We start from the raw sequence: 19762 nt of genomic DNA on the forward strand, positions 1-19762 counted from the left end.
CAAAAATTATTCAGCTACAGATGCCCCGGATCAAATCTGGATGATCACAGAAAACCATGAAATTTTGAGTGACCTTAGATTGACCTAAGATTATGAACTCTAGGTCAATATGTAATGACCACAGTATGTAAAACCTTTGTTCTGTGTACACTCATAGTTTTGAAAGATAGGCGGGTAAGCAGTTTAGGCAGTATTTCCCGCATCATTGAAAGTGAATGACTTTAACTTTTGCTCAAACTTTCCTCAATGAAACTTTTGACCATTCTATTACCAAAATAACAATCATAAATCAGGGGTCACTGTGCAAATTTGGTATTAGAGACTGAGACAAATTACCCATGATTTACTGATATTTGAAATTAACATTCACTGTCATCCCTGTGTTAACTGTAAGTGTAGAACAATAACAATTTTTATTTAAAAAAAACTCAGATGGTTAAAACTTGTATTACACCAAAACCTTTACAAGGAGCCCCCCATAAGTGGTAGATCAGAAGAGAATTGATAAAATTTCAAAGCCCGAATATCTAGTCCCCATGCTTGTTCTACCCTAACAGATGCAGAAAATTTTAAAATCAATTGCCTTGCCCTTTTCATCATATTAAACATTTTATTTATGCATCATGTACTTATATAACCAGAGCTGAAAATAGACACTGCTCTAACATGTATAACTGAAGCCATTTTACATTGGTACATGGTTAAATTTGATTTCATTATGTCAACCCCTAAAAAGGTAATATAGGTAATTTCCACAATGTCAGACGATGAAAGTATCTTGGAGCTGCTCCACATCTGTGGGCACTGTTGGTAGGGTAGCCTTCACTGCAGTCTGTTCACGAGAACTGCATTAAACAGTGGCTGGCACATGTTAACTGTAGCAATTCGAGAATTTGAAAGCAATAAGGAGAAGACACTGCACATGTCTGAACTTGTTCAATGTAAGTACCTGTACTACCAGCTAGATGACCCAAAACACCTTAAAATTCATGAAACATTCACTTTTTCAAATCTTGTACAGCCTAGGTGTATACGTATCATCAAGTAAGTAGTTTTTTGGATCTCTTGAATGCAGTGTTAAGACTAAGCACATCACAAAAGATATAAGGCATGCTACTAACTAAAAGTTATAAAGGTTGCTAAAAAATCTGATCTATCCTCGGACAACAGTTCACTACATGTTCATACCATATCTGCTGCCAAAACTGATACATAATCCCACTTCTGGTTTATACACAGCACCCTAACAAGGAAAGTGACCCTGAAATACTTTTTTGCAGAAATTTCATTATTCACCAAACAATGCGATGTAGTCCTACCTTGGCTTTGTGACTAATATCATATACGACGGAAAGTTTGATCAGTAAACTTGTGGTTTTACAGGTTTATACATAAAACTTCAGCCTATGGCTGAATGACATCATTTTACTTTGAACATGACAATAAGCTTCAAGTCAGATCTCAGAAAACTGAAACAGCATAGCAAATGTGGCAGATATCAGCGGCAACATGTCTCATAAGGCAGTATAGACAGTCAATTTAGAGCATACAAGCATCTGACATTAAGAAACACTTTGCGGCAACAAAACCACAACACAGATGTCAGATATAAAATTATCATGAAACTGATGTGAATATAAGCACTAACACAAGAGCAGAACACACAATCCCCCGCTACAAATCAGAAAATAGGCAGCACTATGAATTCTTGGTTACCTTGCCACATTTCAAGCTCATAATGATTTCTGTTCGATAACAATCTTGATTTGTGCATGTTAAAATGTTGTATACACGGTAATCGGGTTTGTACGTGTTACTGCCTTACAAAGGCGTTAACAGCGTCACTAAATATAAGTCAATTCCAAGGCAATACAACTCGGAGAATTGGTCAATCAAGATATCCAGCTCCTCCCGCTGTTGTTCTGTCAGTTGCAGTAGTACGTCTAAGGCACTGCCACCACACCAGATTCAGTTGATGATTGTTGGTGAAGGTATGGGGCCATCCTAGTCAATACCATAGGAGTTGATATCCTGCAAATTAAGTAAAACAATGACATTCAATGGTTAGACTTCCATGTTACGTGAATTATTAGGGTAGACATAGTTTGAATCAAATGAAATACAGGATGATTACTCTTATGGCACATAAAAGAAATGACAGGCAGATACAGAACTTGCGTGTATACCCTTATAAAGCATGGTATCTGAAATATTGTTAATCTCCTTTGTGAGACAATGTTAAGAATCCTGAAACTGATCAGATGGTACATAATAAGGAATAAATTTAGTCATTTCTGCATGTATTTACTCGGTGATCACAAAATTGTAGGATTGGTGTGTGGTCTGGAGAGGGGATGTGAGGACACAGTACAAATTATTTTACCCACAATTCTCCTTGTTGGTACAAACAATGGTTGCCATTCTAACAACCTTAGGTCAACCTTTCAGAAGTCTACAAGAATTGGATTCAAATTTCAGAGTAAATGTTTTACTGCAATAGAAATCTGATTTAGCAGGTACTAAAAATGGTATAATGGGAAAGTAAGTAAATACCAAGTGAGGTCACTCCCAATGGAAAGTTGATAACATTGTATACAGCCAATTTAGTGCACATCTACTCTCATACATTGTGACAGACCCCATGACAGCATGAGTCCATAGCAATACCTGCATGCAGAGGCTCAGCTCTTGTCACATTCCTGAGTTACTGTTTTAGTAAGGCAAGATAAAATGTGTTTATAGCACAGCTCTGCTATGTATTTTGTACAACAAGGTTGTGGCAGGGCTTGTTGCACAGCTGAAAGTTTGGCTGTGTACATGCAAATTATGGATATCCCATTCCAGTATGGATATCCCATTCCAGTGACAAAAAAAGTCTATAACAGTAGTTGAACATGTGACATATGTTTGAAAAATGTACAGTCATGTTTTTTAATCTCTTTGAAAACCTGCAGAAGCATATTTTTTTTCAAATCCTACCTGTGGTGTTGAAGTGAAAATTTCGCTAGATACAGTATGGTTCCAAAGGAACTGGCAATGTGGAGAAGCCCTTCAATCCATAGTTGATTCGGACTCACATTCCCAGCTGTTCGTATCCCATGTGCGTTCAAGCCACCCACAGCCGCAGGACTTTGTTGATCCAGTTCGCATAATTATATAGCAGACACAGAACAAGTGCACCTCATTTGTTGGGTCAAGCAATCTCTGTTCTTCCAGTTGATATAGTAAATCAGAAAATACATATGTACAATCAGAATACATATCACGCAAAAGCCTTTGAATCCTACGGTTGTTAACACTCATTCCTGAAATGTAGGTATACCTCTTACACAGCCTCTGTCTGGATGGTTCAGCATGAACTTTGCTATTTCAACATTCTCCAACCCCTTGTCTGATCAGACATGTGATGATAAACCTTATTTAAGTCCACTGCATGCTGAAACTGCAAAAGCACTGTTTGTGCTTCATTATCTGCGCTACAGTATAGGTACACTATTTTCCTTGAGTAGCCTTCGATGCCACCATGTATCACTAAGCGCCATCTGCAAAAGAAAAAAGTCAAGTGTGATAGTACCATTTGGTAATAACAACATGGTTTTGCATAATAAATTTATGACAAACAACATACAAATTTTTCCCTACAAAATTATAGATATTGACAAAAAAGACAAAATCACTGTGTATAGTATATAGAATCAATTTTCAAAGCAATCTGACTAGTTCTTGAGTTTTGACCATAATTTTACTTTAAGCTCATTTGCAAATTTATGGTGGCAGCGACTTCATTTGAACAAAACCCATATTCAGTCCAGCATGCACCCAATACCAAGGTGATATGCAGCAATTATGTTATTGAAGTGGATTTATAAATTTTGTACATATAGACCTCCTTTCCAACAATATAGCTTTACAGCTATAAAATTCATCATCAAATTAAGTAAGTGTTCAGTTATTACGACCAGGGGTGGGCCGGCAAAATCAGGGGGTCATCTTAAATTTGAAAACTGTAAAGGGGGTCACATATTTTTCAAACAGCACAGAGGGGGATCACTTAATTTTCATAAGTATCTGTCCAGTTTCAGTACTCAAAAATATTCTTTGAAATAAAACTAGCGCCAATGATATGGTGTTGCTCACATTTGATTGAAATTGGTACATACTAGTATTGGTAATAAAGAACAACGATGAATGTTGTTTCTATCTGTTCAGTGCAGAAAAATTCTACGTTGATGTTATGACATCGACAATAATTTCTGCACAGTACAACCAGAAAGAAAAGAGTGACAAAAGCAAATACGGTCTATAGCTTAGGCACTTGAGTTAAACTTAGAAACATGCATATCAACTTCTGCAGCAATTGGACAAGCAGATCCTACATACATTTGCACATGTTAATGAAAAAAAAAATCAGCCAGAGAAGGGTTGATAAAATGAAAATGACGGAAAGCGGGAAAAAAATAATATACAAAAGATCAGGTAAAAAAAAAATGAATGCTACGGTACCTCATCAATCTACACCCCCCCCCCCCCTTTGATATGAAACTTTTCATCCCTTGGCATTGACCCTGTTAAGATCAAACAAAAAACTTGTGCTATTCCGATAACCCAACCTACCTATTTTTACCTGACAACCATAAATTTTTAGAGCTACGTAAACAGGGAAGAAGAAACAACTTTTTACCTGTCACTGCATGCAAGGTACATTTACATAAATCATCAAAGTGTGTAAATGTACATATATAGATATGTTTTTTATGAGAAATGTTAATAGTTTTGCGCAATACACTTCTGTGTATTATTATTTGATATTTAAGCAATAAATCACACCAAGCGATGATATACCACTAGATTTTGACCAGTTCACGACATATATGCATGAGCAATAGCGAGTGTACAGTGTATGTATGAAGTGAACTGGTCAAAATTGGGTGGCTGGGTGTGATTTATTACTATTATATCATAACAGTATATTGAAATCCTGGTGTGGAACGTCATATTCATAAAATATTTTTGCTCAAGCTGAATGATCACATGTATGCCAGCCGTGGTATATGGCCAATATACATGTACAAGTGTTCTTTTCGCATCTCGACCAATCAGATCGCTGTATTGGCACCATCAATATACTGGTATGATATTATATAGTATGAAGCACTACAATTTGATATCACACACTTTGACCTCTAATAGTAGCACTAAAAGAGTGACCTTCCCCAAAAGGCATGCATGAAATTTCATTACCCTTAAGTGCAAAAACTTTGCAATGCACCTTTCAATTCCGTTCAATCCCTTTCAGGGGGATTTAAAAATAACAACAAGTCAGAAGGGGAGATTGGAATGTGAACAAATTGTGAGTTTGTATGGGGATCATTGGAAAAAATCTGAGAATAAGTTTTTGGGTTTGCATCCCCCCCCCTCCATAGGTGTTTGTTTGTGCAGCTGTACTCAAGCAGGGGGGGGGGGGGCTGAAAATTGTCTCATTTCAAAAGGGGGAGGTGGTCATCAAGTATTGGTGCAATGCGTAGGGGGGTTCACTTATTTTGACCGATGCATAGGAACGATTTGCCGGGCCACCAATAATAATTGAATAACAGCCATCATAACTGAATGCTCCCTAAAAAGGTGGTTAAAAGTATGTGATAATATTATAGTTATACTTTCACAACTACACATACAAATTTTCATGGGGAGCATCTTACCTGCAATTTTATGCCCACAGTTTCACTGTGTCGGCAACGTCATTTCAAAAAAATATATATTTAACATTTTGTAGAAAACATGCATTATACATATACATGGCTTATATGTAGATCTGATTATATCTGGTATGATTACAATCTGGGCATCTAATTACAATTTGACCCAACGACAAATGTACATGTACTGACACTGAATAAAGCAGCACGATGACAAGTTCCAGTTTTGCATGTCAGATCAGTATATTGTAATTTCCATTGTAATGCATTACAATGGACATGTCCATGTTCATTGTAATGTCATTGTACTCACCTGGTAAGTTTGTGATTTCCATCAATATGCCACAGTGCCAGAGGAGATCGTACATTATAAGCCCGTCTTGGTGTTTGTCGTATCTCCAATTACCACAACACAACACCACAAGCATCAACCTGCACAAAGCATCTCTTTAATATTTGACTTCGCTGAATACGCAAGAACCTTGCCATTCTTCGGTGCACTGATAATGATCTCAGTCTGCGTTAATATCGATAGTCCGTTCACTAAGTAACTCCAAACAGTTACAGATTTCCAATCTTGGAAAAAGCAGATCCCATGTAACTTTAACCATGCTTTAACTATGTTCTTCACTTCTGTAAAAAGTTTGTCTTCCAGCCAGACCAATCGGTGCCACTGATGTATATCGCAGCAGTACATGTGATGTATATCGAACGCGCTCGGGTCAAGGGTCATCGCCACAGTTCTACTCGTCAGATACTTGTTCAACATCTTGCAGTTCACATTGAGCCTCTCGTGTCCCGTACAAGTTGAGTGACGTGTTCATCACACAACCAAATTCATTTTGATGCATTTTGCAACTGTGACAACAACCTCGGAGGTAGAGAGAAATTGTCGGAACTGTAAATCTGGACTTCCGCAACAGACTTTCGGGTTGAATATTTGGATCCCCCAGGACAATGACAGAAAACATATGAATATATTAATGACGTCATGTGACGTCACTATGACGCCCTGTGACGTCTCGTGTTGTATGGCAGAGTTGGTCACTTTAATGATGGGTTGGCTGCCATGAACCACATTCTGGCGCGGTCAATTTGAAGTAAAACAGAGTCAATAACATAACATAGAATCACCTTCACATATTTGTAAAGTAAATATGGACTCTAAATCACGTGTGGTTTGTTTCAACTCAAAAGTGTCTTCATTTGAATCGCATGCTGTGGCGCCCATTTCAAAAATGGTTCGCCCCAACCAAGCCCCCCCAAACACGGAATATCCCCGACACGAATGCGTTCAGCTCAAAAAGCAAGACGAATGCAGCAGAGTCATCAAATGAGTTGAGCTTCAAAGGTAATCTAGGGAGCATGATTCAAACGAGTCGCGGCGGAAAGCGAATGCATTACACGAGTCGCATGAGTTCGTGAAAGTTGGATAGGCTGGCGACAATATTGGATGGAATTGGGCGATAGTTAAATGAAGTTGGCCACAGTTGGGTCGCACTGAGCGAGAGCCGAATGAAGGTGGCCACAGTTGGGTCGCACTGAGCGAGAGTTGAATGAAGGTGGCCACAGTTGGGTCGCACTAAGCCAGAGTTGAATGAAGGTGGCCACAGTTGGGTCGCACTGAGCGAGAGCCGAATGAAGTCGGCCACAGTTGGGTCGCACTGAGCGAGAGTTGAATCGCATTGAGCGAGAGCCGAATGAAGGTGGCCACAGTTGGGTCGCACTGAGCGAGAGTTGAATGAAGGTGGCCACAGTTGGGTCGCACTGAGCGAGAGTTGAATGAAGGTGGCCACAGTTGGGTCGCACTGAGCGAGAGTTGAATGAAGTTTGGCTCAAAATGTAAGGTATTAATTTTGGCATGGATTACGCGCCATAACCGAGGTGTATAACATTTGCAAGCACGTAGTCACCAACCCACAACACTACTGCTGCAGAGCACATGATCGGTCGTATGTAAAACATGTCTTTTGTTATTTGAAAAAAAGACTAATACAAAAGTGTACGTATTGCAAGAACGCAGTTGATAAACTGGACAAGTTGAAGGCGAGCTCGAACGTCGAGTTAATAAAGTCTTTTCTGTTCTTGTTCTCGACTAACACGGAATTTTTCAATATACCCGTGAAGTCTGATTCAGTTCGATGCGGTGTTAGACACGTCGACCAACGTGGTTTTTGCCGGGCCAGCATGCAGGAAGAGTATAAACACATCTCCGATACGTTACCAAGGTGTGTTGAACCACAGTCCCTCCACATAAAATTGGTGGAGGGACTGTGGTTGAACACATACCACGCATTCCTGGGAGGTCCTCCTTTCCGACCTGTTCGTTTACAAATGAATATTCAAGTTTGTTTTGCCTTCTGTTTGTTTATGAATACATGATATAAAGTGTCCACTAGTTTAACGGACCACCTCTGGACACGGCTTTTGAGAGTTTCAGCCCTTTCTTCAGTTATACCTTGCTGGTGCGTTCGTTGTTGACTTTGTCAAATTTAATCCGGTGATAATCTGGTGAGAGCGTCCACAGATTAGTAATTTACCCTTGGTTACTTTGGCTAATTAGGCACTCAAACTCATCAGATAATAGACGCAGCATGTTGATAAAACGTATACGCAAGATTGTCAAGGGCAGTGCTAAGTTAAGACCGAAACACCAAAGGTTGGTAGAATATATCTTTATTAGCGATACAACGAAACACCTACCCACCCCTGGGGACGGACATGTAGACACCCCCTGTGTCTTCAGTTATACCTTGCTGGTGCGTTCGTTGTTGACTTTGTCAAATTTAATCCGGTGATAATCTGGTGAGAGCGTCCACAGATTAGTAATTTACCCTTGATTACTTTGGCTAATTAGGCACTCAAACTCATCAGATAATAGACGCAGCATGTTGATAAAACGTATACGCAAGATTGTCAAGGGCAGTGCTAAGTTAAGACCGAAACACCAAAGGTTGGTAGAATATATCTTTATTAGCGATACAACGAAACACCTACCCACCCCTGGGGACGGACATTTAGACAGTCCCCTGTGGTTTGGTGTTGCGTTCTCCAACATTGGACCGGACTGTTGACATTACTGCAAAATTAGCGTCATCCTCATCTATAGTTTCAGATCGTCTTGAAATCCAAATGACGTCGACACATTCTGGCAAGTTCACTGTTTCTCATGTTTTCTACATTATTAGGGCTTTCGTATGTCCTTGTATCGTGGTGATTTTTACATATTTTGGACCATATATGGCTTTTTACATTCATTTTCGGAAATATTTTTACTCATGAGTACCAACAAACACTGCTACGTTTCATGGGCTCAAAATTACACACACTACAAAAATATTAATCTTTTTAAGATATTCTCCTGATAAAATTTTACTTGCAAACCGATTTCACAATTCAAAAGAAAAATGTGAAAGAGTGTCGACGTCCTTTCTAAGATTTTGGGCAAATTTATCAGTTCTCTCCATCATGAAGAATTTGATTTTCATCTTCAATTACAAAGGTCACTTGAGCTGAGGATGAGGATGACGCCAATTTTACGCTCGTAAGTTTCAACCCCCGTACCCTTCGAAAGTTGCCTGGTGCAGTACCGTTTTCAATCCCCTGTCAATCTTACCCCTGCACATACTTCGCCGGGAATATGCTGTCGATTCTGTTCTGTTGCCAAATTTAACACACGTCATAAAATCAAAGCTATTGTTACATTGTTTATTCAGTGATATGATATACAATGCACTGTTGAATTCCAATCCTATATATTGTACTCAAATATGCGTTCAGGAAGTGAGGGCCGCCCCCGGGGGGGGGGGGGTTGAAAACTAATCGCTGTCGTCCGCACATGCGCAGAGATAAGATCCACAAGGGCTGAAACAGGCACTACACCAGTATGCAGATTGTATGAGCAACAACCATCTGGGGCTGGCTGCGAGATCACATGTCATAACATTGTACTCAAGACCGCGGACATGGACGAAGATACGCGTGATACTAGGGACGGTGACGAAGGTAAGGCTATTTACGAAAATGTAAACATAATAGAAACTGGCATACAGTAAACCAATTTTTAGCGTATGTGCAAAGACCGTGCGTACGTAATAAAGTGTTGCATCCTAGTCGTTCGCCAACATTTTAAAACAATTGGATTGAGAGAGAAACGATGCCTAAATACGCACAGTGCGCAGTATTTCCCAGCGTTGTACGGTAGCAGCCATATTGTAAATGCACCGCTTTGATGTTTCCACCACAAGTTAACAACGATAAAGCAAAGTCTTTTAAATGTTTTACAATAACAAGCTTCGGGTGGCTGAATTTACAAACCGCTTGAAGAGAAATTATGGAAACTTCTCTGTGATTTTCTGCCCTTGCACTGTATTTCCAACGCACTGTAAAATGTCTGCCGTTAGGGGTAGACCATTTGATAATCGGGGGGAGGTGGGCTTGTAGGATTGACTCCGGAACATCATTTTTTCTCCCTGCTTCACTTTGAAATATTTTTGTCACGTGTTTGTTTGAATTCTGGCATTTTTTTCTTCACTTCGCCTTTAAGAGGAACCATGTTTTCGTGCATATATGCATATTGCAATGCCAATATTTGCTATTCTTTTTGAAAAGATGCCTTTCTTCATATGATATGATATGACAAAACTTCACATACATTTTCTGGTCCTCATCATCAATGAAGAATAAAATACAGGGCTGAGGGTCAAGGCATCCTGTTTCCAAATATCTGTCATATGAATTAATCAAAGTTTGCAATCATGCTAAAACACAAACACATAATTTATTGTAAGCAAATTAAAACAAACTTTTTTCTTATCCCTCGGAAAATTTAAAAACTGAAGTAACCACTTATCAACTTGCACTAAAAGCCAGATCAAAAATCTGAGGATATGAGGGTAAATCTCAGAAAAAGCTGGGTAATTTGACAAGTTGATAAATAGAAAAGTTGTTATCTTAGAAAACAACATTGTGGATATGTAATAAATGGTGTATTTTGGGAGTAATTATGTGTGGCTTACGTAAACTATTTATGTGTTTGTTTTTGGCTCATGCATCTCCAACACTTCAAATTGCATCAAACAACCATTTGATCTTGAGCATCTTAAAATCATACTGACAGTGGCATGAACCTAGGAGAGTTACCGAAGCAACTCATTTTGAATGCTGATCAAGAATCCATTACTGAAGCTGATAATTGTTTATTCTAAATAATGCCACTTCCCTTGTTTGTTCTGTACAAGTAATGAAATGAGTTGACTTCAAAACTTAAGTATTGTCTTCTTTGACATGTCGAAGCAAGAAATGACTTTTTTTTTCATGATGACAGCCAGTGTGCGATATTACGAGAAAGTAGCTTCAGGTCATAGGGACCTGCACCAAGCCAAAACTTCAGGTCCTCACAGGAAACAGCTGGTCCTCACTACCGTAAATGCAGTTGTTAACGACTTGTATTACCATTAAATCCACACCCTCTCCCCAACACTATGGTATGCTTTCGAATGTTGCAATCTTTAATTTTTTCATATCCTTTTACCAATAGAGTCAGCAAGTATATGTATTCACTCCAAAGGACTATTGTTTACGTAGATTGAAGAATGTCAATGATCATGAATCATCCGTTTGGGGGGGGGGAAACTATGGGACTAACAGAGGAATTCGACTTTTTTCTAGCCATGACAAATTTCCCACTTTAGGGCAAGTCTTTTTTCATTTAAAATAGTATATAGTATATAATTTGATAAAATTGCATTAAGACAACAACCTACCACAAAGAAAAGTGCTGTTGACAAAACACATTTGATTTTGAACATGGTGGTTTTTACCTGCATGTTTTTGAACTACATGCTATACAAGGACTAGATGTTATTACACGACAGCTCAATTGTGTTACCAGCAGTCGACAGTCAAGTTCATCTTTCGCTGAATTTGTTTGTTGACTGCTAAACATCTTGCTTGCTTGTTTATTTTCAACCAAAGTTCACAAGGCCAACTGTTACCACAATATATCAAAGCGATAACAAGTGTATATTTTGTATAAAACAAAGGGGTCTTATCATTATAAACAGTAATGTCAAGTTGCACAATCTGTCATGTATACTTTTAGAAGTGGAGTAGGGCTTAAAATTGTTTCAATATATACCGTTTTATGACAGGCATGCAAAAGTCGCTGTCATCCTGGGCTTTAGGCGTAAATATTGAGAATGTCTTGTAAGATTTTACAGTATCATCAACTGTTTTTTCAGCAATATTGAGTGTCTGTCAAAATTGTCAAGGTTATTTTAATTATTTTAAGCTTTCAAAGTGCCCTGAGACCCATCAACCACTCAGGCAAAACTTGTCCATCAGAAAATTATGCATTCATTTTCACGAGTGGCGACGTGTGTTATTCATATTGTCTGCAATTTCTACTCATTTGATCTCAATAGCAAAATGAGAACAGTGTTTAATTGTCATGCATATTTTTGCAATGAAATTTTGCTGCCACAGCACAGTAAACTCTTATGTGAATAGTTTTGCTTTGATGAAAATCAAAATCAAAGCAAACAAAATGGAGTCAGTTTGATAAAATGCCGGCTGTATTATGTACATTTGTGTACATGTAAATTCCAAACAGTTGAAATATGGAACTAGTTAAGTATACTGAGTGTTGTCGTCACATGATACCGCTACGCTATCACTCCCTGGATGAGTGTTATTATAATATTGTATCGAATTGTTGCCCAAAATCAATCCATTCAATGGCTAGAATCTGCATGCATGAACCTAATTCATACTGAACATTTCAAAGAAATGTAATTAGTGTACCATGCTATGGGCGTTGATCAGAGGAAATTTGACAGTTTGTACATGTAAAATGTTGCAAAACAAAAATTACTCTGTTGCATCATTGTACCCCCCCCCCCCCCGGTCTGGTTAATCCCCCACTGCCAGGATATGGAATGCAATCAATTTCCCTTGTTGCCCAGCACTCCCTCAGTGTATGACATTAATGGTGCATGACATTAAGTCTGAATCACATGATTCAAAGTCAGTCATCATCAGCATCTGTTACAGTTCTTGACAGTGAAATTTTCATCATTTATTCAAAATTCCAGGAGGTCACAAGGACTGACATGTTGCTAAAAACTTTCAGCCCAACGAGAATCTGTCGGTGTTGGACTGTCAAACTGTCATTGATTTCGCACACTGATGACAGCCTGTTGCATGAAGTACTGTAGTAGTGGGAAGGCCATTCTCAGGGCGGTTGAGTTCTTCTACAGGTTGCAGATTTGAAATGGCAAATTTGGCAATGATGTAATTTTTCATACCTAAGGAATCATTTTTGAATATTTTTGTTTTTGTAAAGTCCTACCAAACAAAATTAAATTCAACAAAAATTTGAAGTATTTAGAAAAGAGCATATGGACACAACCCTACATTGTAAATTGTCATATACCATACAATCAAGGTGGGCTTTGACCAATCACCTGCTCAGTGCTTTCACACCAATGAAAATAGGCCAAACTGAGACAATGTCTGCACTTTGAAATGTTTTGTGTATCACCCAACAGCACGACATTCTGTACCTCATTGATTATGTGCATATCTAATTCAGGTATAGCCAGCAGAGCCAGAAGTCTGATTGTTGATTCACAGTGATAATTATCGGAGCAATATTTTTTGCCTGTATGTAACATTACCAGTATGACCTTTGGCCTATTTTTATTTTTAGCTCATATTTGGTATGAATATAAATACCATAAAGAGCTTATGTGATGAGTCGGTGGCGTCTGTATGTCTGTATATTTGTGGGTATGTATGTGCGGATGTATGTCCGTCACACGCAAATGCTCCCATACCGCCAGAGCTACCATCTCAGTATTTGGTGTACAGGTAGATGCATGGGTTGAGATGTGAATTGTTCAAATGAACACGTCAGTGTCAAAAATGTGCAAATGAGGTAAGAAAAAGGGGAATTCTGCAAATGTGCAGGAGTGATGGCATGCCAGGGACTTGAAACAGGCTAACTCCACTGTCTTGAGTCATTTCCTGTCATTGTTTATGAACTGTTACATATTAACAGACCTGCTCAAACCATAGACAGTAGAGGGGAGGAAGACCGTCTATGGTCAAACTAAGAGGGGCTAGCTGCCTTTCTGCTATGCATGTTGCTAAAATTGACCTCCAGTACCTAAAGTTTCAGACCTTAATTACTTTAATTTGTCATTCTTGTTTTTCTGGTTTAAAATATTCTTGTTGTTTTTCTGGTTGTACTCTGCAGAAATTATTGTCATAACATCAACGTAGAATTTTCCTGCACTGAACAGATAGAAACAACATTTATTGTTGATCTTTGGTACCCATACTGGCATTTACCAATTCTGATCAAATTTGAGCAACACCGTATAATTGCGGTATTTTTTAAAATGTGTTTGGCCAATAATTATGCCATAATGTCACATTAAGAGGCTCACCTCGATTAAGCAACTGTGCCTGTAAGTGAAACTGAAAGTGTTACAGTACAAGTCCAAATAAGGTTTTGGATTGTGCTCGGTACAATGTGCTAATGCACGTAATGGTGCTGTGGTCTGTGTTCTTTGTAGTGCAAACAGACAATGGGACGAGCCTTCTGAGATTTCAAAAACAGAACAATCAGCTATTTTTGCAATGCCAAGCTGTTACTGAAAATTTAATTGACACAAATGCTGTACAAAATTGGTAACCATGTGCTGTATTTCCATGTTTACATGTAGACACAAGTCCCTCCACATACATGTAGGTGGACATTTGTTTTGTACTTATAAGTGTCAATCTGTGCAAATACTTGTAAATAGTTCATAATGCTGTTGCCTGAGATATGATATTCTAAGGAGATAGCATAATCCAAAGGTGTACAGTATACTTATCAACAAGATTAAATAAAAATGGCATCACAGATCATAAAGAAATGTGGTGTTGAAGAACAGATTTAACAGAAGACTATGGCAATGTTTACCCGTAAGTATGGTCTGAGCAAACTTCTGAAGCCAACACAAGAGACTATCACTTCAACATGATCAATGCATGCAGCTGAGTAGTTGCTGTGATAAAAAGCAAGGAAAAATATGCATGTGAGATTGAGAACATGTTCCTGAATCCAAAATTTTAAACATTGTCAAATTTTGACATGCAGTATATGATGTTTCAACGTTATATGCTTGTATTGCGATTCTGTGCAAACTGACAACCTACAGTATCCAAGAAAACAGCAATCACTCAGAGCAGTCCTCACACCTCTCTCTCTCATCAAGTGTAGCCAATTTAAAGTTTCTTTTGTTGACATTACATGTAATTTATCAGTTTGTGGTCTTTGATCCATGGCGACAAATTGTAAATACAGGTTATGTCTTGTGTGTCACCATTTTAATATATATTTATGTATATATATATATATATATATATATTTCTTCCTGTACATTAATATTTGACAAATGGGTAAAAACATTAATGAGATATCTTGAGTCTACAAAGTAATTAAACGTTGTAACTGGGAAATGTCATGATCTGGAGAAAGTCATAACCATTGAATTATTTTGCTTCAGAGCAAGTAACATGCAGAGGCCACTCGCACCGTGATTTTACGGAAATGGTGAGACCTAAGAAATGCTCATGGATCAATGTCCTATTCTGACTGCTCGCTTCTATATGCAAGCATATGGGTAGAAAATAAAGAACGACCGAAAGTTTTGGCAATTATTAAAATTTGAGAAATCCCTTTGTTATTTCTGATTTCAAACACTATCTTTATATGAAGTAAGTATTTGGATTTGAGTAATTGGACTTAAAATATATCCAAAGAAGAGCAACAATGCTTCAAGCATTTGAGGGTAACATATAACAATGCACTACACAGTGCTATGTTCATGTACAGTAATGTTGTGTAAGGTAATTAAAAAACCTAATCTTGATCTGTACTGTACAGTCTTCATATTTGTTGTGATGCAGTATTTTGTGTAATAAAGCATCTCATTGCACATTAGCCATTTGCCTCATTACAGACATGCATACCATATTCTAGGTTTGCCCATACGCACTCACATATCTTGAAAATCCGACCATTGCTGATATGGATCTACATTTTTATTTGGAATTTGTCAACTGTTAGAATACATATTTGATTATACTAGTGTGTCTTTGCCACTCTGGATGATTAGTTTGCTTTGTGAAGTTAACTATTATGTCAACATACCAGTTTCATAAAATATCATACCAAGCCTGATTACATACGTTTTTTAAAGTTTCAGTATTAACATTACAATTACCACTGGCTAACATGATCAGTGACTTGATTTGGATTTGGATTTCTGAGTTGATTCTCCCATTTTACTGTACCCGAATGCATTATGATAAAGCTTTATGTGTACATTGCGAAATGGTCACATTGTCTCTTTCCAAAAGTCATTTCCTCTACTTTGAGTCCGACTAAGTGGCGATTGAAGTAATCTGCTGGTTAGCAGACAGCATGCCAGCCTCGTCATGAATACTATTAGGGTAATTATATGGTATTTCTAGTGTAACAAAGGCATTATGTATAAAATTCTAACATCTAATACCTCTTTTGTGTACAAAGGTCATTTTTGTGACCATATGTAACAGCTACACTGTACATAGCATCAAGAATAATTGTTCCACATTGTCAACTGAGATCTACCGGTACTATACTCGAGAGCAATCACTTCACCTCGGTAACCGCATGAAATTTTGATAAAAATTTGGCTATGGTGTTACTGTATATATATATATATACCGGTGTGTATATATATATATATATATATATATATATATATATATATATATTTTTTTTTTTTTTTTTTTTTCTCTTTTTCTCTCTCTCTCTCCCTTCTGGCTAATACAACTTGTAAGCACAAGTATCCAGATCATTCTGAGGGATAGGGTCAAAGGTTACACACCACACACACACACACACAAAATGAGGGTCAAAGGTCATCACCCTAACTTTTAGTTACTTTTGAAAATCGACCAAAGAAATTGTAAAGGTCAAACAAATACAGGACAGATTAAATTTCAAAATCTTATTGAATAGCATGCTGCGATCACATGGATATTGATAGACAACCATGGCCAAAAGAGAGCAAAAAAGATTAAAATTCAAAATCTCAATAAACTAGCATACCATGATCACATCGATATTGATAGACAACCATGAAGAAAAGAGCAAAAGACCCAGCAATATTTCAAATCAAACTGATCATAGGAAAGTTTTTGATAAAATTTCATGTGACCAACCAACTTCTGTATATCATTGATTATGTGCATATCAAATTTTAGGCAAGCCATGTCAGCTGGAGGTCTGATTTTTCATACTAATAGCTCATTCATTATGCACACATCTAATTCTGAGCTAGCCAATAGAGGTCTGATTTTGGTACACAGGGATAGGTATGGGATAAAACTTACACAAAATGTCAGGTGATCTTGATAACCTGTCACCTCAAATATACATATATCCATAAATCAGTAACTTTAAGTGCTACAAATCAGTAACTTTAAGTGCTACACCCTTTTATTTAACATAATGTTAGACCTTATGAGGCCTCATCCTGTACCTTTTTAATTATGTAACCATATATCTAATTTCAGACAAGACGTTTGATTTTTGGCACATAGAGACAACTATGAATAATTTTTTTATTTTTTTGACACATGACCTCAATGACCTTCGACCACAAATGTATATATATGCCAATAAGTCAGTAACCACAAATGCTACACCTTTGATATTTGGTATGATTGGAGACGCCACATCCTGTACTTAATTATGCACAGATCTGATTCTAGTATAATCAATAAAAGTACAGGCTTTTTGTTTTGGTAGACGGGGACAACTTTTACATAACTTTTTTTCCCATTAAACTGTCAAATGATCTAAATGATCTTTGACCACAAATATACATACATGTCCAAAACTTAGTAACCACAGATACATATTTACACATATAGATATGTGTACTCAAATATATGCACATATACACACACATATATATATATATATATATATATATTATTTTTGCAGATGTAGACTGATGTATGGGCCAAGAAGACACAGAAGAAGAAAGAGGTATTTTGCTATTCAATATTTATTTAAAAACAAAAATTGTAAATCAAATCTTACTAACAGTTTCCATTCTTTTCCTGTAGGTACATTTATATTTTCAGAATTGGACCTGGAGATGGGCTGCGAAGAGGACCAGTATTTGTAAGTAACCCCCAAGGTATGTCAATTATTTCATTTTGATCGATATTTTGATAATTTTTTTTTCATCAAATCTTATTAACAGTTTCTATTCTTTTCCTGCAGGTATGTTTATATTTTCAGAATTGGACCAGGAGATGGGCTGCGAAGAGGACCAGTATTTGTAAGTAACAGCGAAGGTATGTCAATTATTTCATTTTGATCGATATTTTGATAATTTTTTGTTCATCAAATCTTATTAACAGTTTCCATTCTTTTCCTGCAGGTATGTTTATATTTTCAGAATTGGACCAGGAGATGGGCTGCGAAGAGGACCAGTATTTGTAAGTAACAGCGAAGGTATGTCAATTATTTCATTTTGATCGATATTTTGATAATTTTTTGTTCATCAAATCTTATTAACAGTTTCCATTTTTTTCCTGCAGGTACGTTTATATTTTCAGAATTGGACCAGGAGATGGGCTGCGAAGAGGACCAGTATTTGTAAGTAACAGCGAAGGTATGTCAATTATTTCATTTTGATCGATATTTTGATAAATTTTTTTTTCATCAAAACTTATTAACAGTTTCCATTCTTTTCCTGCAGGTATGTTTATATTTTCAGAATTGGACCAGGAGATGGGCTGCGAAGAGGACCAGTATTTGTAAGTAACAGCGAAGGTATGTCAATTATTTCATTTTGATCGATATTTTGATAATTTTTTGTTCATCAAATCTTATTAACAGTTTCCATTTTTTTCCTGCAGGTACGTTTATATTTTCAGAATTGGACCAGGAGATGGGCTGCGAAGAGGACCAGTATTTGTAAGTAACAGCGAAGGTATGTCAATTATTTCATTTTGATCGATATTTTGACAATTATTTGTTCATCAAATCTTATTAACAGTTTCTATTCTTTTCCTGCAGGTATGTTTATATTTTCAGAATTGGACCAGGAGATGGGCTGCGAAGAGGACCAGTATTTGTAAGTAACAGCGAAGGTATGTCAATTATTTCATTTTGATCGATATTTTGACAATTATTTGTTCATCAAATCTTATTAACAGTTTCTATTCTTTTCCTGCAGGTATGTTTATATTTTCAGAATTGGACCAGGAGATGGGCTGCGAAGAGGACCAGTATTTGTAAGTAACTCCCAAAGGTATGTCAGTTATTTCATTTTGATTGATATTTTGATCATTATTTTGATAATTATTTTTTCATCAAATCTTATTAACAGTCTCCATTCTTCTCCCATAGGTAACTTTGTATTTACAGAAGTGGACCAGAAGACTTTTGCGGACGACGTGGGACCAAGAGCGACGCGGATTACGGACACATGCGGTACTGCATGTTCGCGACAAAACAATCCAAATTCTGCGCTATCAAGTCACAAGAGAACGTGAAACTTGCGTTGTCTTGAGGATGTTGCCCGACATCTTTTTAAGCCATTTAGCATGCAAAACGGGCTCTGGGTTTTTTTGGCAGCTATACCCAATTTATGTTTGGCCGGGTGCTGTTTTTTTTTCCCAGGCGGCTATGGCAAATCTGTACACATCAGAGACCAGTCCTTGGTCTCTGAGTGTACCTTTGGCAAATACTTCAAAAATTCTCTGTGGCTCACGTGTTTGCGCTCACAAGGACATACTGGTAATAGACATTGTTCTATGGAGGTTCGATCCCTCCGATGTCCGGCACAACGGTGGCCTGCATTGATTTTTGATGTCTAACTTCAAAATTTGTAAATTTAAGTGTCTGGAAAGCATGCATAAACTGAGTTTGTAACCTTCTGAAAAGCATGCATAAATTTTGAACTTTGAACACAATGTACAAAAATTTTACCACAACGTCTCAC

General features: G+C 37.4%; 2 long non-coding RNA genes across 3 annotated transcripts; one reads left to right on the forward strand and one right to left on the reverse strand.

Moving 5' to 3' along the window:
- Nucleotides 1-1867: 1867 nt before the first annotated feature.
- LOC139132769 (uncharacterized) lies at nt 1868-6358 on the reverse strand. 2 transcript variants are annotated; one of them, XR_011552419.1, is made up of 3 exons: nt 6010-6358; nt 2980-3204; nt 1868-2031 (listed from the first exon to the last, which is right to left on the reverse strand). It is a non-coding gene; the product is annotated as an uncharacterized lncRNA (long non-coding RNA). The 2 variants fall into 2 exon arrangements; XR_011552418.1 differs by having other exon boundaries at nt 2980-3209.
- A 3177-nt stretch (nt 6359-9535) lies between these two features.
- Nucleotides 9536-19371, forward strand: LOC139132422 (uncharacterized). The gene is made up of 3 exons (XR_011552284.1): nt 9536-9701; nt 17749-17793; nt 18034-19371. It is a non-coding gene; the product is annotated as an uncharacterized lncRNA (long non-coding RNA).
- Nucleotides 19372-19762: the final 391 nt, after the last annotated feature.

This window comes from Ptychodera flava, chromosome 5 (assembly GCF_041260155.1).
Source record: "Ptychodera flava strain L36383 chromosome 5, AS_Pfla_20210202, whole genome shotgun sequence".
NCBI classification, from domain to species: Eukaryota; Metazoa; Hemichordata; class Enteropneusta; family Ptychoderidae; genus Ptychodera; species Ptychodera flava.